Source organism: Pteropus medius, unplaced genomic scaffold (assembly GCF_902729225.1).
Source record: "Pteropus medius unplaced genomic scaffold, Ma_sr-lr_union100, whole genome shotgun sequence".
NCBI classification, from domain to species: Eukaryota; Metazoa; Chordata; class Mammalia; order Chiroptera; family Pteropodidae; genus Pteropus; species Pteropus medius.
Genome location: NW_024345861.1, coordinates 2,828,452 through 2,852,733, shown reverse-complemented (window position 1 = coordinate 2,852,733; position 24,282 = coordinate 2,828,452). Strand labels below are relative to the sequence as shown.

The 24,282-nt window shown below is 36.8% G+C and overlaps 1 protein-coding gene and 1 pseudogene across 1 annotated transcript in view; both read right to left on the bottom strand.

Annotated features, from left to right (window-relative positions):
* TENM1 (teneurin transmembrane protein 1) overlaps positions 1–24,282 on the bottom strand; it is a 1,050,723-nt gene that overhangs the window by 303,820 nt on the left and 722,621 nt on the right. The gene's annotated exons all lie outside the window — the stretch shown is intronic.
* LOC120612217 (poly(rC)-binding protein 1-like) lies at positions 3,208–4,110 on the bottom strand (annotated as a pseudogene).

Below are 24,282 nucleotides of genomic sequence, written 5' to 3'. Positions count from 1 at the left end.
AGAAACAGACACAGAAAGCCATCCAAAATGGGAAGACAAAAAAGCAGAAGCCATATGAGAGAACGGAACAGAGATCCAGATATAATGGAGTCAAGTAATTGAACAGATGCAGAGTTAAAAACACTGGTTATAAAGATGCTCAGTTAACTTAGGGGAAAGTAGATGTACTCAGTGAGAACTTTATCAAAGAGATAAAAAAAACATAAAAACAGAAATGGCAATTATAAAAGGGAACAGTCAGAAATGGAGAACACATTATCTGAGATGTAGAGTGTATTAGAGGGAATCAACAGAATGGATAAAAAAGAGAATCGAACCACTAATATAGAGGATGGGGAAGGCAACGACACCCAATCAGAATGGCAAGAAAAAAGAAGCCAAGACTATAATAATAATTTAAGGAGCCTATGGGACACAATTAAATGTAAAAATATCCATGTCATAGGGGTACTGGAAGGAAAACAAGATGTTGAAGAACTATTCGAAGAAATAATGATGGAAAACCTATAATTTGGTGAAGGAAATAGGCATAAAACCCCAGGAAGCTCAAAGAGTCCCCCAAAAAGATGACTCCAAAGAGGCCCACACCAAGACACATCATAATTAAAATGCCAAAAGTTAAATTAAAGAGAGAATCTTAAAAGCAGCAAGAGAAAAACAGTTAATTACCTACAAGGGAGCACCCATAAAACTGGCAGCTGATTTCTCAAAAGAAACTATGCAGTACAGAAGGGCTTGGCACAAAATCTTAGATGTGATGAAAACTCAGGATCTACAACCAAAAATACTTTATCCAGCAAAGCTATCATTTAGAGTTGAAGGACAGATAAAGAGCTTCCCAGACAAAAATAAGCTAAAGGAATTCATCGATACCAAGCCAGTATTACAGGAATTGTTGGAAGGAATTCTTTAAGTATAAAAAAAAAAGTATCGAAATCATGAATAAAGAATGATAACAGCTACATATTTATCAACAAGTACTTCAAATGGAAAAGATAGGGAAGCTGAATGGATAAGAAAACAAGACCCCTTCATATGCTTCCTACAAGAGACTCACTTCAGATTAAAAGACACACTCAGACTAAAAGAGGATGGAAAAAGTTATTGCCTTGATGGACCTAGAGGATATTGCGTTGAATGAAATAAGTCAGAGAAAGACAAATATCACATGATTTCATGTACATGTGGAATCTAAAGAACAAAATAAACAACAACAATAGAAATGACAATAAACTCATAGATATAGAGAATATTTTGAAAGCTGCTAGATGGGAGGCTTGTTGTTGGGATGGAGTAAAATGGCAAAGGGTTTAAGAAGTACAAATAGCAAACATCAAACACAGTTCAGTTTTCAAGAATATTTTAAGTAGCATATATTTTCTTTCCATTGACAATCCTTGCTATTGCCAAATGAGGATGGCTGACACCCTCAATTTGCTATTTCCTAAATTCCAAGAGGCTTTTTTTATTGCTATATAATGGTTTACTTATTTTTTCAAGTTGCAGTTTTTGATATTTAATTTCAAGATCAATTTAAGCTGTCTTGAGCTCCATTAATACACTACAATATTGCTTCACTCATTTTCTTGCAAAGCACTTACTTTAAAAAAGGTATCATTCTAATGATTTAAATTACTCTACAGTGTACATACCAATTATAACTATTACTAATTTTAATTTTTTTCTCCAAAGCACTTCAGTCTTAAAGATGCTTTGTGTTTGGATATAGAATGACAGTTAACTTTTAAAAGGGTGTGCATACAATTTACAGTCTTTAAAATTCTCTACCCTCTCTGCTGTAGAATGTAACCTAAATAAATAAAATTTTAAGTGTTCAATGGGCAATAAAATAAGCCTAGGATGAAGGTATTATTATAAAATAGTTTTCCTTTTATTCAAACTAATGACAATATTCTTCATAAATGGACACAGACTTATAGTGTATATGTAAGTACAGCAATGTTTGAATGTGTACAAGTGTGCATGGGTGTGTATGAGTGAGCAAGCATGTGTTTGAGTACATGCAGGAGTGTGCAATAGTATATTCACATAATGTGATGATGTCAGTGTTCATGTATATGTGAATGTGCGAGAATATAAGTATGTGTGTGTATGAAGATCATTTGTATGTATGTGCATGAGTGTGTTTGAGTCTATGCATGACTGAATAAGTATCTGCATGTTTGTGCATGCGTTTGATGGTGCATGCAGTAATGTGTTTGTGTGAATATGCAAGAATGTGACTTTTTGGTTTAAGTACATGCTTGGAGATTAAATGCCACATGTGCTTTTATTAGGTAATCATTAGAGCATTCTCTAGAATTATTTTACAAGCCTTAGCATATAATAGAGGAAATGCCCCTCCAACTGATCTATAACACATCTATATATTTGCATAAGCCCACACATAATTTATACCTTGCTTGAAATTTCCTGGGAAAAAATAGCTATATTAAAATTTTGCCCCAGGTATTTGCACCTGGTTCTCAGTTTAATAGATGTAAATCAGCTGCCAAAGTTGAGAAATCTTCCCTCCCCGCTGCTTCAAAAATTTTTTTGATAACTATATTCTCTCAGGATTCCTCATTCGCAGTGACACATGTCACTATTAACATGACTGGGAATACTTTGGGATTAATATTTAAATATTAAAAAAAATTAACATCCATTTCCACCCCAGACCATGCTTAAAGTTGCCGAGGGCATCAGACGCAGTTCTAGGACAAGCCCGGTATCCGTTCACTGATTCATCTCTCTGTTGTTGGTAAAAGCTTGCTGCCCTAGAAGGTGGAAGGCAAAGCCCTAGGGGCCAACACTACCATGGAATGAGTGCCAAGTTCAGTGCTAGACTTTTCTTTTTAACCAATCCATGTTTTTCAATTTTTAAATTATTGACATTACAGAACTAAACTGAAATTTATTAACGTTCCATTCTTACATTTATTATCGACAAACAGAAATAAAATTCATGAGCCAAAATCCACAAACAAAACTAAAAACAGGAAAAAAAACCTATAAAACTAAATACAGATTCCAGCATTAACAGCTGAACAGAGGATGTGATTTTTAAATTCTTAGCAGATGACAAAGTTGTGTAGAAGCTGAACACTTACAAATTATTTAAAACCTGGAGTTACTGACCTGGAATTTACACAGTTAGATCATGGGAAAACAGCAGAAAGGGATTATGAGTAGACCTACACTGTTCTAGCTGCACCCCACGCCCTTCTCAGAGGAAAGCCTGGCATTGATTAGATATTGGGCCAGACTAATACTGGCAGCAGAACCAGTGGTAGTAACCTGCCTACCAGAAAAGCCTTCCGCTGGACTGGCAAATTTGATCTGGGCTCCGTACATGTGGCGGATCTCATTAATGTTGGCATGTTGGTGTCTGATTATGCACCCAATTAAGTTATTTGGAATGATGAGTTCATGGGTGGTTTGAGTAGATGCATCCAAACTTGCCTAATAGCCTTTCGCCTCTGGCAAACAGACTGCTGTTTTGCCACCAGGTTCAGCTTGGCCAGATCCAGGGGAGAAATGGTGTGTTGTCCTTGAATTGAGTAGACATCTAGGGGTGGTCCCTCCAGGTAATGGGTGGCATGGGGGTAGCCCGCAGTGTCATTGCACGGGTCTTGGCCACCCGCTCAGATGACTGGAGAGCTGGCCGGCATGGGCTGGTACGGAATGATCACAACTCTCCCTTGTGGAGCCCCACTACCTGGACCTGGGCCTCCGTACTCTGGCAGATCTCTTTGATACTACACCTGACTTTCCCAATCAGGGAGCCACACTGAGTGGGCGGTACCACTAGCCTCAGGATGACCAGTGGCCTCCTGGCCACCATGCTATTGGTCTGTTGGTATCTTCAACCTGCTTGCTGATAATCATAGTGAAGGCCTTAAAGATGACATTGGTTGGGCCAATCAGAGTGATGATCCTCTCTGAACAATTCTCTTCCGAGATGTTGATCCCTGTGTCACTCTCCTCACGGATCCTTTTAACTGACTCCCCTTTCTTCCCAATGATGCTTCCTACTCCCCTTCCATGCGTAAGTGGCTGAATGGTGAGAGTCACATTTACTCCACTTTCACTCACACTGGCACCCATGGCAAAAGGTGGGAGGTGTTTGAGGGAGTTGGGCTCGTTATATGGTCAATTCTTTGGTGGCGGGTTGGTAGGGGGAGGAGGTCCAGTACTAGACTCTTTACATACTTTATTTCATTTAATCTTCACCACAACCTTGCAACGTAGTGTTAATTCCATTTTTCAGATGAGGTGCTTTGGCAGCTTTTCAGATAAGAGGTTAATGAGTTACTTAAAGTCATGTGGCTATTTAGAGGTGAGGCTGGCATCACATTCAGGTCTGCTTGACTCTAAACTATGTTCTTTGCACTACACCGTGCTGAACCTTTTTGATTTAATCTGAAAGTATGATCTTTACTGAATTTATATCTTCCCTCACTGAACATGGGGTTTCTTTAGCTTCCTGCTACTCTCTGGCCCTCAATTGCCTTCTCTAATGATGTCTGAAAACTTAACTGATAGCAAGCTCATCTCTACCTTGGAGGCAATGAATAAGTTCATGAACCATACTTCCAATGTTAAGTCTCACTATGTATTTATTTTAAAGTGTATTGACTTGATTAAACTTATTACAGCCTGCCAAATAAAAACTATTTACTGAATAACTACTATGTGTCAGAAGTATTACACCCACTTTACAGAGATGGACATCAAACCTTCAAGCGGTTAGGTAATTTGCTTAAGACTACATAAACAGAAACAGAAACAGTCAACTCTACAACTTACACTAATCAAGCCTCATTTTCTTCATTTATAAAATGAGGATAACAGTGCTCTTACAGCAGGATTGTTGCAGGGATGAGAGAAAATATACATAAAGCACTCTGAATATAACAAACCATTAATACATGATAGTGATGATCTGAGTAATTATAGCTAATGATGAGTATGAGCTTTGGCAATAAATAGAGCTAGTTTCAAAGGTTCTGCCTCCTACTGGCTATGTGATCCAAGGTACACACTGCTAAATTTTTTGTTTTCATTTCCTCATGTAGAAAATGATAGCATTTTAAAAATTGTTTATTGGGATAACATTGGTTAATACAATTACATAGTTTACAGGTGTACATTATAATTTGACATCTATGTATTCTATTGGGTGATTATCACCCAAAGTCCAGTTTCCTTCAGCTACCATATATTTTATCCTCTTTCACCAGTTCAACCTCTCCCATCCCTGCTATATTGGACTACCTTTACCTAGTCTACCTCTCCCCTCCTCCTCTATCCCCTACCCTCTGGCAACCACTAGTCCATTGTTCATGTCCATGCGTCTCTTTGTTTGTCCTGTTCATTTGTTGCTTTTAGGATTATATATCATATATAAGTGATATCATGTGATTTTCAACTTTTTCTGTCTGGCTTATTTCGCTTAGCATGATTATCTCAAGGTCCACCCATGTTGTCGCAAATGGCAGTATTTCCTCTCTTCTTATGGCTGAGTAATATTCCATTGTATATATGTATCACCGCTTCTTTAGCCAATCATCTATCGTAGGACACTTTGGTTGTTTCCATGTCTTGGCCACTGTGAATAATGCTGCTATGAACATCGGTGTGCAAATATCCTTTTGGTTATGAGTTTATAAATCTTTGGGGTAAATACCCAGTAGAGGGATTGCTGGATCATATGGTAGATCAGTAATCAGTTTTTTGAGGAACCTCCATACTGTTTTCCATAGTGGCTGTACCAATGTGCAGTCCCACCAGCAGTATATGAGGGGTCCTTTTTCTCCTCATCCTCTCCAACATTTGTTATTACTTGTCCTGTTGATTATAGCTATTCTAACAGGTGTGAGATGGTATCTCATTGTGGTTTTGATTTGCATTTCCCTAATAGCTAGCGATATTGAGCATCTTTTCATATATTTGTTGGCCATTTCTATGTCTTATAGGGAGAAGTGTTTGTTTAGGTCCTCTGCCCATTTTTTGATTGGATCGTTTACTTTTTTGTTGTTATTGAGTCATATGAGTTTTTTTGTGTATTTTGAATATTAGACCCTTATTGGAGGCGTTGCTTGAAAATATATTTTCCCATTCGGATAACTGTCCTTTATCTCATTGATGATTTCTTTTGGTGAGCAGAAGCTTTTTAGTTTGAGGTATCCCCATTCACTTATTTTAGCTTTTACTTCCCTTGCCTTTGAGGTCAAATTCATAAAATCCTCTTTAAGTCCAAGGTCCTTGAGTTTAGTTTCCATGTTTTCTTCTATGCATTTTATTGTTCAGGTCTTATATTCAGGTCCTTAATCCATTTTGAGTTAATTTTGGTGTGTAGTGATAAACAACATTCTAGTTTCATTCTTTTGCAGGTGGCCTTCAAGTTTTCCCAGCACCATTTACTGAAGAGGCTTTCCTTTCTCCACTATGTTTTTCACTTTATTGTCAAAATTATTTGCCCTTATAAATATGGTTTACTTCTGGACTCTCGATTTTCTTCCACTGGTCCATGTGTCTGTTTTTCTGCCAATACCATGCCATTTTGATTACTGTCACTTTGTAGTATAATTTGAAGTATAATTTTTTTGTGTGTTATCTTTATCAGGTTGTGGTATCAGTGTAATATTGGCCTCATAAAATGAGCTGAGAGATATTGCCTACTCTTCAATTTTTTGGAAGAGTTTGAGGAGAATGGGAATTAAATCTTCTTTGAATGTTTGGTAGAATTCACTGGTCGAAGCCATCTGGTCCTGGACTTTTACTTTTTGGTAGGTTATTGATGATTGTTTCGATTTCCATACTGCTGATCGGTCTATTTAGATTTTCCAGTTCTTCTTGATTCAGTCTAGGAAGGTTGTATTTTTCTAAGTACTGGTCCATTTCTTCTTGGTTATTAAATTTGGCATTATATACTTTTTCATAGTATTCTTGTATGGTCCATTGTATTTCTGCAATATCATAATTTCCCCTTTTTATCCCTGATTTTGTTTATTTGTGTCTCGTCTGTTTTTTCCTTTGTTAGTCTAGCCAGGGGTTTGTCAATTTTATTAACCTTCTCAAAGAACCAGCTCTTTGTTGTATTTATTTTTTTATATATTTTTTTCTGTTTTCTATTTCATTTATTTCTGCTCTAATTTGGATTATTTCTTTGTTTCTTCTGACTTTAGGTCTCATTTGTTCTTCCTTTCCTAGTATTTTAAGATGAAGTATTAGGTTGTTTATCAGGGCTCATTCTTGTTTTTGGAGATAGGCCTGTAATTTTGAACTTTTCTCTTATGACCGCTTTTGCCATGCCCCCAAAGTTTTGATATTTTCTACTTTCAAAATAATTCATTTCAATGTATCTCTTGATCCCTGTTTTTATTTCTTCCCTGACCCAGTTATTTTTCAGTAGCATGTTGTTTAATCTCCATGTATTTGTGGTTCTTCCTTCTTACTTTTTGCAGTTAATCTCAAGTTTCAAAGCATTATGATCAAAGAATATGTTTGGTATGATTTCAACACTCTTATTTTTGTTGAGGCTATCTCTGTGTTCCAGTATGTGACTGATTCTTGAGAATGTTCCATGTGCACTAGAGAAGAATGTATAAGCAACTGTTTTGAGATGGAAGGCTCTGTAAATGTCAATTATGTGCAGTTGGTCTAATGTGTCATTTAAGGATGTTATTTCCTTATTGATTTTCTGTTTGGATGATCTGTCCATATCCTACAGTAGGGTATTTAGGTCCCCTATTACGATAGTGTTTTAGCCTGTTTCTCCCTTTAGTTCTGTTAGTAATTGCTTTACATATTTTGGGGATCCGTGATTGGGAGGATAGATATTAATAAGTTTTATGTGTTCTTAGTGCATTATTCCCTTTTCATTATGAAGTGTCCCTCAGTATCATTTTTACACTTCTTATTTTGAAGATTATTTTGTCTGATATTAGTACTGCTACTCTTGCTTTTCTCTGAATGCCATTTGTTTGAAATATCATTTCCCATCCTTTCACTCTGAGTCTATATTTGTCTTTGCAGCTGAGATGTGTCTCCTGAAGGCAGCATATGGTTGAGTTTTGTTTTTTGATTCATTCTGCAACTCTGTGTCTTTTTATTGGTGAGTTCAATCCCTTTACATTTAGGGTGATCACTGAAATATGAAGTCTTCTTATAGCCATTTTATCTTTTGCTTTCTGTTAGCTCGGTGTTTCCATTGCTTCCTTGTCCTTGTGTTTCCGTTTTCTTTATTTTGATTTGCTTTTGTGGGTTTTCCCTCTGATTTTTCTTGTTTTATGTTATATGCTTCTGAATCTTTGGTGTATGGTTACCATTAGGAATGTGAAAAGGATTGTTATATAAATACAGTTGTCCATTTTTTTTCTGCTCATGCCTTATCTCCATTCCCCTTTGAGAATTTGGATCTTTGAATTTTCCCTTTTTCAATCATTGTTATCTCAATTTGTCCCTAGGTATGCTAATTGTTCATTACTATCTTGCTATAGCAATTCTTTTCTTATTTCAGCTTCTAATGCTGTATTTTTGGTAAGGATTGCACTCTTCTGCTTCTATTTGCCTGGTAGTCACTTTACTCCCAATTCTGTATTTTTTTTGTTGTTGTTGTTATTTTGTTTTAGGTGAGCTCACCCCTTTTAGTATTTCCTGTAGTGCAGGCCTCATAGTGGAGACATCCCTCAATTTTTGTTTCCCTGGAAAGGTCTTAATTTCTCCTTTATATCTAAAAGAGAGCTTCGCTGGATACATTATTCTAGGCTGGTAGTTCCTTTCACTTAATAGTTTAAATATCTGATTCCATTCCTTTCTGGCTTGTAAGGTCTGCACTGAGAAGTCCGATGATAATCTAATGCGTGTGTGTGTGTGTGTGTGTTTATAAATTACCATTTTCTTCTCCCTGGCTGCCCTAAGAATTCTATCTTTGTTATTGATTTTTGATAACTTTAATACAATGTGTCTTGGTGAAGGCCTTTTTGGGTTGAAATAGTTCAGTGTTCTGTTGGCTTCTTGAATTCCAAGCTCCAGCTCATTCCTTAGATTTGGAAAATTCTCGTCCACTATTTGAAAGTGCTTTCTAGTCCGCGCTCCTTTTCCTTGCCTTTGATAATGCCCATTATTCTTATGTTTCCTTTCCTGATGGTATTAGCTACTTCTTGCATTTCTCTTTCATTATTTTTCATTCTTTGTTTTCTCTCTTTTTCCTTCTGATTTATTTCTAGATTTCTGTCTTCGATATCACTGATGCTTTCCTCCATTTGGTTGATTCTATTTCCCAAGCTTGCTATTTCATTTTTCAACTCTTACAGTGTGATTTTTATCTCCAGAAGAGCTATTCTGTTCTTCTTGAGGGTTTCGATCTCCTTGTTCTGCTCTTCTAGTTGTTTTTTGAATTCCTGAAATTGTTGATATGACCCGTTTTGGAACTCACTGAGTTTTTTCAGAAGTACCTCCCTGAATTCTCTGTCATTTAATTTGCATATTTCTATGTCTGTAAGCTTATTTTTTGGAGATTTTTTTCTTTCATTCTGAGATTCCTTGTGCCCTTGGTTGTTCATGGTGTTATTTCTCTGCCTGTGCATTAATGGATGTTTATTCTGTTTTTTTTTCCCCAGAAAGAAGATTTGTTATACAAAGGTCTCTCTTTAGCCTGCTACAAAGAAGGTGCTTTTCTTTTGGTTTCCAGTAGGTGGCATCTATGCCACTTGGATCTCTGCTTTATATAAAGCCTAAATATGTTTTTTATTTTCTTATAAAAATTTAATCACACTTGCAACTCTCAGTTTCAGTCCCTGTCAGTGTTAGGAAACAGTTTCTGTAGCGTTTGCTAGATTCCCCAAGGGGTCCGTGGTGATCAGTCTCGTAGGGATTGGGGGGTGGGGCCCTCTGGGTTGGGAGTTGGGGGCTGAGGCAACCACAATTATTAAAAATTAACTGTTGTTTCTCTGTGGCCCCATCCCACTTCTCTGCTTTCTTTCCGGATGACTGGGCCCTGATACCGGCTGCGTAGAAGTCCTGGCACTACTAGGAAGGGCTGTTCAGAGAAGTTGTTGCACCTTCTCCCCTCCCTCTCCTCCTGCAGGGATCTCTGGTGGCTGCAAAGAAGAAAATCACTCAGAAGGGAAGGAAAAGGTTAATTATGATCGTGCATCTACATTCTCCCTCCTTTACTCTCTCTCAGATGAAGTACTCTAAAAACTATCCTACTTTTTCCTTGCTTCAAACCATGCTTATTCATCAAAATAAATCAAATTATGAGAAAAAAAATGGTAGCCCCATAGAAGATTAGATCTGGAAGAAAGAGTAGAGATATCTGGTTCAATGTTTCACAAAACAGTGGCTTCTAGTCTACCTGCTTTGGCATTTCTAAGGATTCTAATACACTGAGGCACAGAGAGGTTAAGCTGCGAGAGGTAGCTTCAGTCTCAGCAGCTTTTGCTCAGATTCCCCTGAGGCTCCTCAGTGTTCAGTCTCAGAAGGTATGGGGCAGGGGCCCCCTGGGTTGGGGGTTGGAGACTGCAGCTCAGTCTCAGTTTTGCAACCGGGGCCAGTAAAAATCAACTGTTATTTCTCTGTGGTCCCATGCCACTTCTCTGCTTTCTGCCCTGATGACTGGGCCCTGTTGCTGGCTGCGTAGAAGTCCTGGCACTTCCAGGTGGGTTTGTTCAGGGAAGTCGCCACACCTTCACCCCTCCCCCTCCTCCTACAGGGATCTCCTACAGGGATCTCCGGCGGCTGCGAGAGGCAGCTTCTTTATTTCTCTCAGTCCACTGCCTGACACCTGGTGTTCTGACCTGTGGTAGTTCTTATGTGCAGATCCCATGCTCAAACGTGCTGGTGTGCAGTTTGGGTGTTTTTTGTTGAGTTTTAGATGTTCGGCTTATTGTTGTTTCAAAGGGAGAGATCTGATGACATCTCTCACTCCACCACGTTTCCCAGATTCTCCAAAATGATAGCATTTTGTAACCTTTCCACAAAGTGTGTTCCAAAAAACACAGGTATCTCCAGAGGATTTGAAGAAATTTTAAGCAAAACCTGGATTTCCTGTTCAAAGTTTTGTGGAAATATCTGTAAATGTTTTTGTAGGTATTTTTGGAATCTAGAATATGAGAATGTGGTTTGTGAATTTCCAAGTGGGAGCTGAGACATATAATTTTTTTTCTTTTATTTTATCACCACAGAATGTTTTTTGTTCATCTATAAAATCTTTCTGAAAACAGTTGTAGAGAAAATAGTTTGGAAATACTGACTTATGAGGAAGATTAAATAGATATTTGTAAAGCACATATACAGTAAGAGCTCAATAAATGCAACATCGTTATTATTATTATTACTATTATCATAATCATCATTATATTTATTAATAATAAGCCCCCAAATGGAACAGATTATCTGGGCCTGAATAGGTATGTCTAATACATTCCTAGAAACAGGAGTGTGCAGATTCTATAGCTAGGTTAGGGTGAGCTAGTCCAATGGCAGTAATGACATTGGATGTATATATTTACATAAAATAGATTCCTTAGAGTCATCAAAATGTTCTTTAATGACTAAGGTTTTTTTTTTTTTCTGGAATATCATAGGCTGGATGGAATTCCAAAGCTAGAGACCCTGTTGTTTCACTGCCCTTTCTGATATGGTTTTAACGTGTTGATGAGTCCTTGTTTTTAAGACAGGTATCTTATATATGAGAGTTCTGCCTCTTTCTATCTCAATTTAGCTAAGAAACAATAAAACTACAAAATTTGGCAGGGCTAAAGTGAACTGCTATTGAACATCTGACTTACATAACTGGACTATCTTTCTTTTGGTCCTGATTCAATTCCCTGGCAATCTGGAAATGATTTGCCATTGCCTTTGTATATCTCCTGTCAGGGTACACAGAGTTTATTTAGATATATGGTCCTTTTAGAATCGTCTTTAAACTTTTACCTGCTTTCTGCTCCTTATGATAGAGTTAATCATATCTTAGGAGCTGAAATCTAGGATGGTGGTGGATCCTCTTGCTTTCTACCAGAAGTCTTGAGGTACTATGTGGATTGCTTCCCCATGAACCAATCTTAGAGAGATATATTTTTAGAGAGAGATGTATTACCTACAAGGAAATTTCCTCCCAGATAAAAAATATACTTATGCACCAAACCCGCTAGTACTGAAGGGTAGGAAGTGGGATAAATCTACAAGTAACTGTTTGTATCTAGCATGGAGGCTAATATTATAGATTTTATTTGCTACATAGAATTATTGACTAAGATTATTTTCTCCTTTCTTACTACCATGCTTAAGATGGATATTATGAAAAAGGTAGAAATTAGTCATTTCACTATTTTAATCTTTGGTGTTCAATTCCAGAGCTTGCTTGCATTGTTGTTTGGACTAACAATGCAAGGAGGCTGAGAGGATTGAGATGGACTGAGGCTTTCATACCCTATTGGTAATCCACTGATTCCCAAGGACCATTTTAACCCTTCCCACATGTGCTTCAAGTGAGGGACATCTCCCATTATGAACAGACTGATGATAATTAAAATCGATATACTCTCTTTTCTCTACTGTCCTAGTATCCGTTTGACAAGAATGTTGGACAGAGAAAAACAAATAAAAAATTCTGGCTAGATTAATGTGGTGACCTTCATAAGTAAAGAAGCCATTTGGATTTTTGATCAAAGTCAAGTTCTCTTTATGAAAAACATATTGCTAAGTAAAAACTCAGATTTAATAACTTTGGAGAAAGATCTGAATTTGGTTGTTCCTGTCCATAAAAAGGCCAGTCTCTCTGGCAGTTATATAAGGTATGAAATTGAAGAACAAGGTCATGACAGCTCAGATGCCGACTGGCAACTTGGCGATCCCGAGCCACCTCTGTCTATGTTCTAGTAATTCCCCCTTCTATAGCACACATGATTTTTTAAATACTCAAGCTAAATAAAGCATCAGAGGAAAATTTCATGGCCTAAGAACTATCCAAGAACCACTCTGAACTATCCAGGAACCACTCTGTAATCCTTGTCATTTTTTAAAATTATCTCTATAGGTTTTCTGGCTAGACTCGAAGTGTTTTAATTTCTTTTATGACATAAAAACACTTTATTCCATCTGTTATGAACTGATTACTTTATTAGACATTTTATATAAAACATACGCTGTTTTCTTTTTTGAGAGATAGAAAATCTGATTTTTCAGGGCTATGTTTTATACTAGAAGCAGGTTATCATTAGGAATTTAATTATTCTACTATTGGCCATATTTATATTATTTATTGTATTTTGCAGAACTGAGTATTAATGTTTTGATGCTTTTCCTATCTTAGGAAATATAGCATTCTTTTATACTCCCTTGTTATGGTTTTATTGTCATAAACTAGAACTGGTTTTAACAATGGCTACTCCTGCTGTCTTATTATTGTCAAAAAGTATTGCTGGGTCAATTACACTAAAACTCAGATCATCTTTCTGGCAGACTTTTTCCACATATTACCGACTTTGTCAATAATCTTATACAAGTTTACATGTTCATTTACCTTGGTATCAGAGTATAATCAGTTTAATTTGGAAGAAACATTTGGTTATATTTTCCAAGCTAAACTTAATACTGCCATATGTTAGAGCAATGCTGTCCAAATACAAATATAATGTGAAATTCAAATACAAACCTTAAGTAATTTAAAATTTTTTAGTAGCCACTTTAAATTTTTAAAAATACAGGTGAAATTAATTTAATAACATATTTTATTTAACCCAATATAGCCAAAGTAGTATCGTTTCAACACATGATTAATATAAAAACTAATGAGATACTTTGATTCATCTTCTATACCAAATTCTGAAGAGTATTCATACATGAGGTGTCTCACTGGTCTCGATACAAAGAAACATTTTATTTCCATTGAGCTATGGGTTTGTCTTTACATTGAGAACACAGTAAATCGCAAAACTGGTCATATTGCCCTGTTGTGTTAGTTGGGAGTTAGAAAACTACAGTGAAGTTTAATGCTGTTTAGCTACGTACATGTCTTCCTTAAATAAAGATTACATTTCTCAGCTTCCTTTGCTTCTTGATATAGCCACATGACCTAGTTATTGGTCAATGAGACATAGGCGAATGTTTCTAGCAGTAGCTTCAATGAAGTTTCTTTAAAAGAGAGGGGGCAGGCTCTTTTCCCTACATTCCTTCATCTTGTCTTGAATAAAGATGTGGCTGGAGCACTGGATGCTGTTGTATACTATGAGAGTAAGGTTCCCATATTCTAGGGATAGTAGAGGTGTGAGCTAGATGAAGTTTTCTTTCTGGAGTCAACATATGAGCCTCGGACTGCCTACTTCTAGATTTCTTTTGTGTGAGAGAAAGTCACACTTGCATCTTGTTTAAGCCTTTTTCTTTCTTCCTTGATGGAGGTATTTCCTATTACTAACCCTAATCTTAGCTGACACATCAGGAATATAAATTTTCTTTGGATGTGATTTTATCATAAATAGCAGGACTTAAAGTAAAGGGAGTAAAGAGACAGAAAAAACTACTTTTTAGCTAACTTTTCAGTAAAATACCTATTCTACAAAGACAAGAAAAACACCAAATGGGTAGGGAACAAAAGAAGGTAATGACTTTAAAGTAGAAAGATTTTTCATACTCCTTTAAAATACTTCAGCTTTACAATATCTAAATATGAATTTATCTGAGACAGTTACTAATTTACCTTCTATTTATAAAAGATTTGTCTTTGAAATGTGTCTTTACAATGAGATTTGAAATATAATGACAATAATAGCTATCATTTATTATTATAATATCTACTATGAGAGAAGCACTATGCTAGGTGTTTTACATATATTATCTCATTTAATCCTTACAACTGCCCTACACAGTAAGAATTATTTTCTTATTTTACAGGAGAGGCTCAGAGAAACCAAGAAACTTACTCAAGGTCATACAGTAACTTAGAAGAGATGCTGAGATCCTGTCCTGTATATGTTCATTGACAATTTTCTAGAGACTCAGTGGAAAGGTAGCATCTATTGAATTTGAAAAGTCTTTTGAATGATATATTGGACAAAAAAGTGAAATCAGAAATCATGAGACTTGCTTTTCATATTAACTATGTACCTAATTATCTGCATGACTTTACACAAGTCATTCAACCTTCTGGGCCTCAGTTTCCTCAGTTATAAAAGGAGAGAGCAAAACAAGGTGATCTCTATAGATACAATCTATTGCCACTATTCAGTGATTATACCAACAAGTCTGACAAAGAAGAAATGAACAAAGGGAGGACTATTGGAAAAAAAGTAGGCAATAGTATTGAGTGTTTTATCTTTTATTGCTTGATATGCAGAATTCAATTTAAAAATTGAATGGACCTAGCTGAGAAGTGTAGGAAGTTTTTTGATTGTTGAAACTATTCACTCTTGATGCCAGCATTAACTTTGACTGCTATGGTTTCAGAACTATCTTTTGAACAATACTTCTCAGACATCCTTCCAATGCACTTTAACTAAACTATTTTTCTGGCATAGAATGAACCCTTCTAGGTCCATTGGACTCTAATGTGTTTACGCATACACTAGTTGAATGAATTCTTGATTTAACTGGAACTTAAAATTTTTCTTCACTTAAGAGTGAAAAAATGTTAATTACTAAAAATAAATTTAAGTGTGAATTTATCTGAGAAACACATTTTGCAGATGTATAAATTGAGACCCATGATTTGCCTAAGATTACATGGAGACTCAGAGCTCTGTCAGGACACTGGAGGCATCTGCTGATATGGGTGACATAGAGATTTGATGAGGGTCCAGAGCTGGAAACAGACTGTTAGCTAAGCCTTAGGCCTGCATGAAATTAAGAATCAATCTTCAAAACTAATCTAGAAGAAACTGTGCCTTGCAAACACATACTAGAAGAAAATGATCTGTCTTAGACTTGTGTCTATGAAAATGTTAAAGAAGACACTTCTGAAACTTTATGGGCACTAGTCAAAGTTCATGTGGGTTTGGGGCCTCAATTTATACTTTGTATGGTCCCAAAACCTGTAACCTGAGGTTTTCAATTTAAAAATTTCCCTGATATTTAGTGCAGACATGTTCCTGACAGAAACAAACGTAATGCTCCTTAAAGAAATACTTTCTTCGTACAGGACTTAGAGAGAATTTCAATGTACTTGAACTCAAAATAAAAAAAAATAACTGAAACAAGAAAGAAAGTCATCATATGCAGGAGTTGATGGAAAAAAAAAACAAACCAGGGATCTTGAACAACAAAGACATAAGATGCTATATTTACCAGATACAGCCAATAAAACAACTATGTTTAAAGAAAAGAGAGTAATCAAAAACAGGATTAAAGAGCAAGGAATTACCAAAAATAATTAGGCATATTTGAAAAAAAACTAAATTAAAATTTTAGAAATAAAAATATCACAGAAATTGAAAAATGAATAGAAGTGTTAAATATAACTTAGTGAGCCAGAAGATGGATGAGGAAATTACCTACAATATAACAGAGAAACAGAAAAATGAAAAATAAGAAAAAAAAGCAGAAGACATAGAGGCCAGAGTGGAACAGTCTAATGAAACTTCCAAGAAGAGGTAATAGAGAATGTGGGAAAAATAAAAATTCAATGAGATAACAACTAAATATTTTCTATGATTTATGAAAGAAATGGGTCTTTTTATTCATGAAGTTCAGGAAGTCACAAGTAGGAAAAAAAATTAAGCCATACTGATCTGTAAAACAGGACATTGAGCTGTGCATTCTATTGCCAGACAACTCTGAAACATATACAATAAAGGAAGGTTTCCTGTGTCTTGCAGGAAATTAGTTCCTTCAATAAGATGAAGAAATTATTATCTACCTTACTTACACATTACGGATGTTATGAGAGTAATAGAAACTTTGTTAGGTTACTGGGAATGTGAAACCTGGGTACCAGTCAAGTTCTTTATAGCAGAAGCAAGTATCCATTCAGAATTTCTATAATCTCCAACTTATCAGGTTTCCAGGTGAAAATGTATTGTTAGTACACTTTAATGAAGGACTAATCTCTGCCCCTCCTATCCCTCTTCACCTTCTCTCCAGTGACTGAAAATATAAATAAATCAGATCTCTGGAATAATTTTGCAGGCATTTTGTATCATCAAAGCTCAATATGCAATACAAATTCTATAATGACACCAGATTATGGCCATAATGATGAAATGAAGAAAATGGGTATGTGAGCATTTGAAGAAAAAAATGAAAATCATCAGCTAAATGCAGGACATTTTTATTACAGAAATGAAAGTATCATTCAATTTATTTGGGGGAGATATATGGGGTGCTCTTCAATATCTCCAATCGTCTGATCATGGCAAGCAGGATTGGGATGACTTATTTGGATCCATTCCCATGGCCTGGCTACCAATTTTGCAAAATTAAATTCTGTCTTCCATTGACCTCTCTCAGTCATCTCTACATAGAGTCCTTCCAATTCTTCTGTCAGAGGACTGCTATGGCCATAGGTGGAGGTGGGCACTCAGGTGGCCACTTTCCTTACAGAATCTCACCTATACAGCCAAATATACCTTTTGGACACACTCTTTTCTGGGTCTCTTTTCACTTCATGTAGCTAAACATGAATTGAGAAAAATGCCAAACAGCAAAAGAACCTAGGATTCAGAATAAGAGGTTGAGTAAATGAGAAGAATGCATTTAATAGAAAAACATAAAATTTACCTGTTTTCTTTTGATGTTCCAATTGATTTGTCTAAATATGTTTCCTATTAACTGTACTTTAACCATGTAAATCATCATACATTCTCACACTCATGTTTACTTACTTTTTCTTGCTTCATAATCTCCATCTTTTAAAAATATATGTCCCTGGCTTGAAAAACAATTTTAAAGCTTTAATGTCCTGTAAAAGTCAGTAAAGTTAGCTTAGATTTACAGAGAGGCAGCTGTAGATTTTCCTGTTAGTTTAACCTTGTCAAATTGTTAAAAGTTGCACTGGATTTTTGCATCACTGCCTGCTAATGATGGCATAACAGATGTGGTTTTTATTGTCTCAGAACAAAATATAAAAGATATATTTTGAAAATATTTGATATTTGATGTGCTTTGAATTACTTCACTGTGTATACAATTTTATGGCCATTAAAAATAAATGAACTCTCTTTTACAAAGATAAGGGATTTTTGAATCTGAGAATGTTTTTGGATTTAATTTCTATTTTTCATTTGAGACCAACAAAAGGCTCAGGGATAACAAATCATCTTTGAGTAGGATGTGTTGGTAGGAAATCATGATAATAGTGTGATTTTTTTTCTATTACATATCTACTTCCCAAAGATATTTCTGTGGATTCAGTCTTGCGCACTTAATTTGACTTGGAATTCTCTTAAGAATGCTTTTGGGTTGTATTTCTAGTGCCACCAATGAACTTCACTTACTGATTCAATTATCTAGAGTTAATGTTTTGACCTCACTATAGTGTTAATAGTACAGGTATTATGTTTAAGCAGGGGTTTGGTTTATCAAATCAAAGTCATCTGGAGGTTTATCCTTTATTTTTTTACTGAGTATAAAAAGAATTACTTCAAAATAAATTTAATCAGAAGTTATCATACTTCGAATAGCAAGTTAAAGATATTTAAGCCTACATAAGAATTAGTCATGAGCCTTTTGTCCTTATACACTAAAAAGCACTATAAAACTTCCCGTCATGTTTCAATGACTAATTGTCTATATTTGAGCTTTTCTTTAAGTCAAGAAAATTTATAGCATTATGATATGTTAACATTGTTTGCTAACTAATAGAAATATTTCTTCTGAGAACTCAGCTACTGTTCCTAAGAAATCCAGATGTGTGTCCAGAATTGAATATGGAAAAGTACTTGCAATCTTCAGTTTCTAATCTGGCTACATTAATGATCTCTTTTCTATTGAAGATGTTAAATTTAGTTACTTTATATATAAGTGGATTTTTATCTTTAATGGCATTTTGAATAGCTACATAGTTGTGCCTAAAGCAAGTGCTTTACATTTTGAACACAACTTCTTTAACAAATGGCATGTATGACTCCGCTGTTACTGTGATGACTGTAGGAAAAATACAGTGTACACACTAATCACTTCAAATGGCTTAATCAATACCTGGAAATTTCAGAACTGATGCACTATATGTGATGTGATAGATATGTAGTCAGATAATTTTTTGATTATTGGCACTCAATAAAGAGGTAAACTAATAATGTTTTTAAAGCATATGGCATTTATATAATCAAAGAAAGTTTCCTTAGCAACAATAATTATCTGAGCCTCTTACAGTTTCCTCTTCTAATTATCTGTTTTATTAGTAGATCATATCACCATCCATTAGGGAACACTTAAAAACATAATGAGGCATTGTTATAATGAAAATATATATACACACGTTTATGTCTGTGTGCATGTGTGTATTTATAAAGAGTGGTAAATTCTCAAACAACACGGTCTATATGTCAAAGTGCAACAAATGGAAACAAAACTACTTATAATGAATATTTTCTCACTATAAACAATATGGAGTTAAGAGAATTTATGGACTGTATCCATGAACCATTCATAATCAGTGTCACTAGCTCAATAATCAAGAATCATAGATCTCAGTTTTGGAAGGGGCCTCAAGGGCCATTTGGCTAATCTGCCATTTCAAAATTGAGGCTGCTGAGACTTAAAGAAGTGAGTCAGTCAAGGGCACTATGCTATGAATACACATACACACACACACAGTCATCTCTCTGATGGACAGACAAGACAGCCACATGTCATTGGATGGCGTGAAAACAAATATCCTTATAATAAAGCCTTATGGGAGCTTCAAGAAATAACCCTGTTTGGATCAGCTACATGATGATAGTGTCTCATGATTTCTGTTGTATAGCAAATAGTATGTTCAGAAATATCCCTGGGCCTAATGTTTCATATCTCTCTAGCTGATTCATCCATTTCTATGATACAGTATAATAAGATGGGATCATGATAGAGAAGGGCAAGAATTCTCCTCTCTATATGAATGCTTTCTTACCTTCTATGAATTTCACTGTCAGTCATCTGTGAATGGCAATAGACTCCAGAAGAAGTTTCATCAAGAAGAGAGGAGTACAAAGCTTTAAATTCTGCTTTTACGCTCCTCCTCAAAGACCACGTGACCAAGAGAATTCAGATTTTATGAAAGAAATACAGTTAGGGCCAATATCCTTAAGCTAAATGTATTACTGAGATTTCAGGGCATGGAGTTACATTTAAAGAGAATGATTTGACCTGTGCAATATCCACATCTAAAACATGTTATAACAAGCTTCTATTGTATTCCTCTGGAGGTATTTTTGATGACTAATAAGTTAACTTTTGTGAAGTACCATGAGACCTTCAGATTAAAGAAGCCTGTATCAAGTATCAACTCAGTGCCACTATTAATACTCAATGCACCTAGAAAACAGACTGAAAATAATCAGTAAGCCATTCACTGTAGTCCCCTTGGTATCAGAGCATCATGGTTAACATGCCAACAGCTAAGCTTCATGCATTTAGAGGAAGGGAATGACTGATGGCAAAGAGCATATCCACCTTTGAAACGACATGATTCATTATAAGAATCAGATTTTAAATTGCTTCTTGTACTGAGCACATTCAATGAAAAAACTACACAGTGAAATCATCTCGCTAGTTAAATATGCTCTGTGGGAACAACCTTTGTGGAGCTTAAAACGCACAGGAGAACTATTCCTATCATGACACTGGAGATTTGGAAGGCATTTGCTACACCCCCCACCCCCAGCTTTTCAAGATAGTAGTTTTATTAGGGAGCCTTTAGCCTGAGAGGCTGCTGATTCTTTGAGCAAGAGATACTTCTAGTGTTCTTTTTCAGCTAGTTCCAGAACAGTTGAATGTGGCTTTAGCCCAGGATCTCTGGACAAAAATATGTCATTAATGTACTTGAGGTTTGATGTCCTTCATCTCCTTGAACTTTCCAGTTTTTGTAAACTAATCTATCCACCTGAGTCCCAGCTGCTTGTCTAACTCTTCCTTCTTCCATTGGTAGGGCTAAGGGTGGGGTGAAAAGAAAGTTAGACATGGAAAAAATATCAACAGACCGAGTTTCAACTTGGAGGTTTGCAACTAGCCAGGTCTATGGCCTAGGACAAGATATTTAACCTCTCTGGCCCTCAGTATCCTTGTATTTCAGAAACTTGTATATTTCTTGTTCATTGTTTATCATCTGTCTCTCCCTGCAGCACTGTAAGTTCTAGTAGTACAAGAACCTTTGTTTTACTCACTGATGTATCCCAAGGGCCTAGTATATGACACATAGTAGATGCTCAATAAAAATTTGTTTAGTAAATGAGTATTTCATATCCCCATTAGTGATGTTACCATTCATCCAGTCTAGCAAGTAGAAATCAGAATTAATGAAACTTTCTGCCTCCCCTTATACTTACGCAGTAACCAAGTCTTATTTCCTCATGTCTGTCCTTTCCGCTCCATCTGTACTTAAATTTCCTTGTGTCAAGTATTGATCATTTTTTACTATATTCTCTGAACTATTTTTATAGTGATCTTTCTAAAATGCAAACATGGTCATAATGTTAATCTCTTTAAATCCCTTTTATGGCTTTCCCATTGTTCTTAAAATCAAGTCTATATACAGCATATAGGGCCCTTCATGATCTGCGAAGTCTTTTGTGACCACTTCCTAGAACTTTTGGTATGGTTAAATACACCCTGCATAAAAAGTGGCCAGCCCTGTAAGCTACATTTCCATTCCCAGTGGGCAACCAGTGCTGTGAGCTGCATTTCAACAGTAGGGTTAGGCAGATCGCTGCTGCCAATACGAACTGGGGCAGATATTGGAGACCTGTGGGCCAGTCTCAGATAACAGCTGATCTTGCTGCGATCTGGGTTTTCTGTGGGAACACACAGAATTTGCAGCAAGACTGAGGTTGTATTGATTTGACTGCCATTATCTCTCTGAAACCTCACCCCACCCTACCCATAAATTGCCCTAGGTGATCCATGGACAGTGAATCGACATAGCACTGCCCTTTCTCTCCCCTGATCTCCTAACCCACACAGGCGACAAACTTTGGCTGGCACAGGGTGGTCACTGCACAGAAGTCAATGGCAGGTAGACCTTTGCTGCCTGCAAGAGTCGCAAGATGTGTCCGGGGAGCACAGGGGTCTGGGGGAACACTTCTGATGGCAGCTGGCCTCACTGTGATCTGGGTCTACAGTGGGAACACCCAGGCACAGAAGTTACAGCAAAACTGAGGCTGTATTGGCCAAATGGACCTTGTTACCTTGAGATTCCACTTCTCCCAAGCCATAAAGTGCCTGCAGCCCATTGACAAGCAGCCTCTTGTGCCCTACTTGGCTCTGGGGTTGAGCAGTTAGCGCAGGCAACAGACCTTGGTTAGTGCAGTGAGTGTATTTCGAAGAAAACAGTTGTAGACAACCACTGCTGCTTGTATGAGCTACAATATCTCTTAAGGGGATTGCAGGGGTCGGTATTGGTCTGACGGCCCTTAACTCCCTGAGTTTCTGCCCCATTCAGTACACAAAGTACCCGATGCACATTGATAGGCAGCTGCCCCTGCTCTGGGGTAGCACATTTAGGGCCAGGGTGGGCAACAGTTGACCTTGCTATAAGTGGAAACTTGTACACAAGCCACAGAGACAGCGTGGACTCGTAAACTGACACTGCAGTGGCAGGGGGAAATTTATTCACTATACCCAGGAGACTCCCAGGATCCTTGCACCACTCAACACACGTATCACCCAGAGGCTCATCCAGTTTCAGAGACTTAAAGGCAGTTGATAGGAAATATCAGGACTCGAGGTACTAGTTCCCCTGCTAAACTGCAGTAGGTCAGAAATGAGGGATAACTGAGAGCTGCATACAGCATTGTCTCATCCACTTACCTATAGATCCAGCATAGGCAACAACCATCAGTAGATCGCTTTGTATTTCTCACCGGGCAGCTCTGAGCAATCAAAAGTAGTGGCTGAACTTGGCCTACGGGGGAGCCCCTCCCAAGGGCCACAAAACCAATGCATCTGGAAGCTGGCACCAGACCACAACGGAGCAACTCCTGACTGGTTCCAGTAGTGATACACACAAAGTGTGGCTGCAACAAGTACATAAGACTGCTAGGGCAAATTCCACTCAGTGGAGTCAGCCCCCACACAATAACTTATCCTGAGAGTGCAGCCAATTCCCACAATTAGCAAGCCTGAATGTTAATACCACCCACTAACTGCTAACAATAATAAAGGCTTGATGATAACAGAAGATCACACACAATCCACACAAAGGTCACCTCCAGAGCTCCCGGCACGATGGATCAGGAAGAGTGTGCCACTGAACCACACAGGACACCTTCCACATTAGGCCATTTGGCCAAGGCTGAGAGATGAAACAAATATTCCTGACACATTGAAAAGAACACAGAGAGGCTGATAAAATTAGAAAACAAACAAACAAACAAAAAAACCTGCTACAAATGAAACAAGAGAAAACTCCAGAAAATAAGCTAAATGAAATGGAGGTATGCAACCTTCCAGAGTCAGAGTTCAAAATATTGATTAAAAGGATGATCAACGAACTTATGGGGAGAATGGATGAGCACTATGAGAACCTCAACAGAGAGATTGTAAGCATTAAAAAGGACATTGAAACCATAAAAAAGAACCAGACAGAAATGAGGAATATGATAACAGAAATGAAGAATACACTAGGAGGATTCAACAGTAGATTGGATGAAGCAGAAGATCGAATCAATGAATTGGAAGACAAAGTAGCTGAATACACCAATCAGAACAACAAAAAGAAAAAAAGAATTAAAAAAAAATGAGAATAGTTTAAGAGACCTCTGGTATAACATGAAGCATAAAAATATCTGAATCATAAGACTACCTGAAGAGGAAGAGACAGAACAAGGAATTGAGACTCTATTTGAAAAAATAATGATAGAAAACTTCCCTAACCTGGCAAAGGAATTAGTCATACAACTTCAGGAAGCACAAAGAGTTCCAAATAAAAGAAATTCAAACAGACCTTCACCAAGACACATCATAATTAAAATGCCAAAGGTCAAAGACAAAGAGAGAATCTTAAAAGCAGCAAGAGAAAGGAAGCTGGTTACTTACAAGGGTACCCCCATAAGAATGTCTGCTGACTTTTCAATGGAAACTTTGCAGGCTGGAAGGGACTGGCAAGGAATATTCAAAGTTACGAAAAACAAGATTATCTACAAC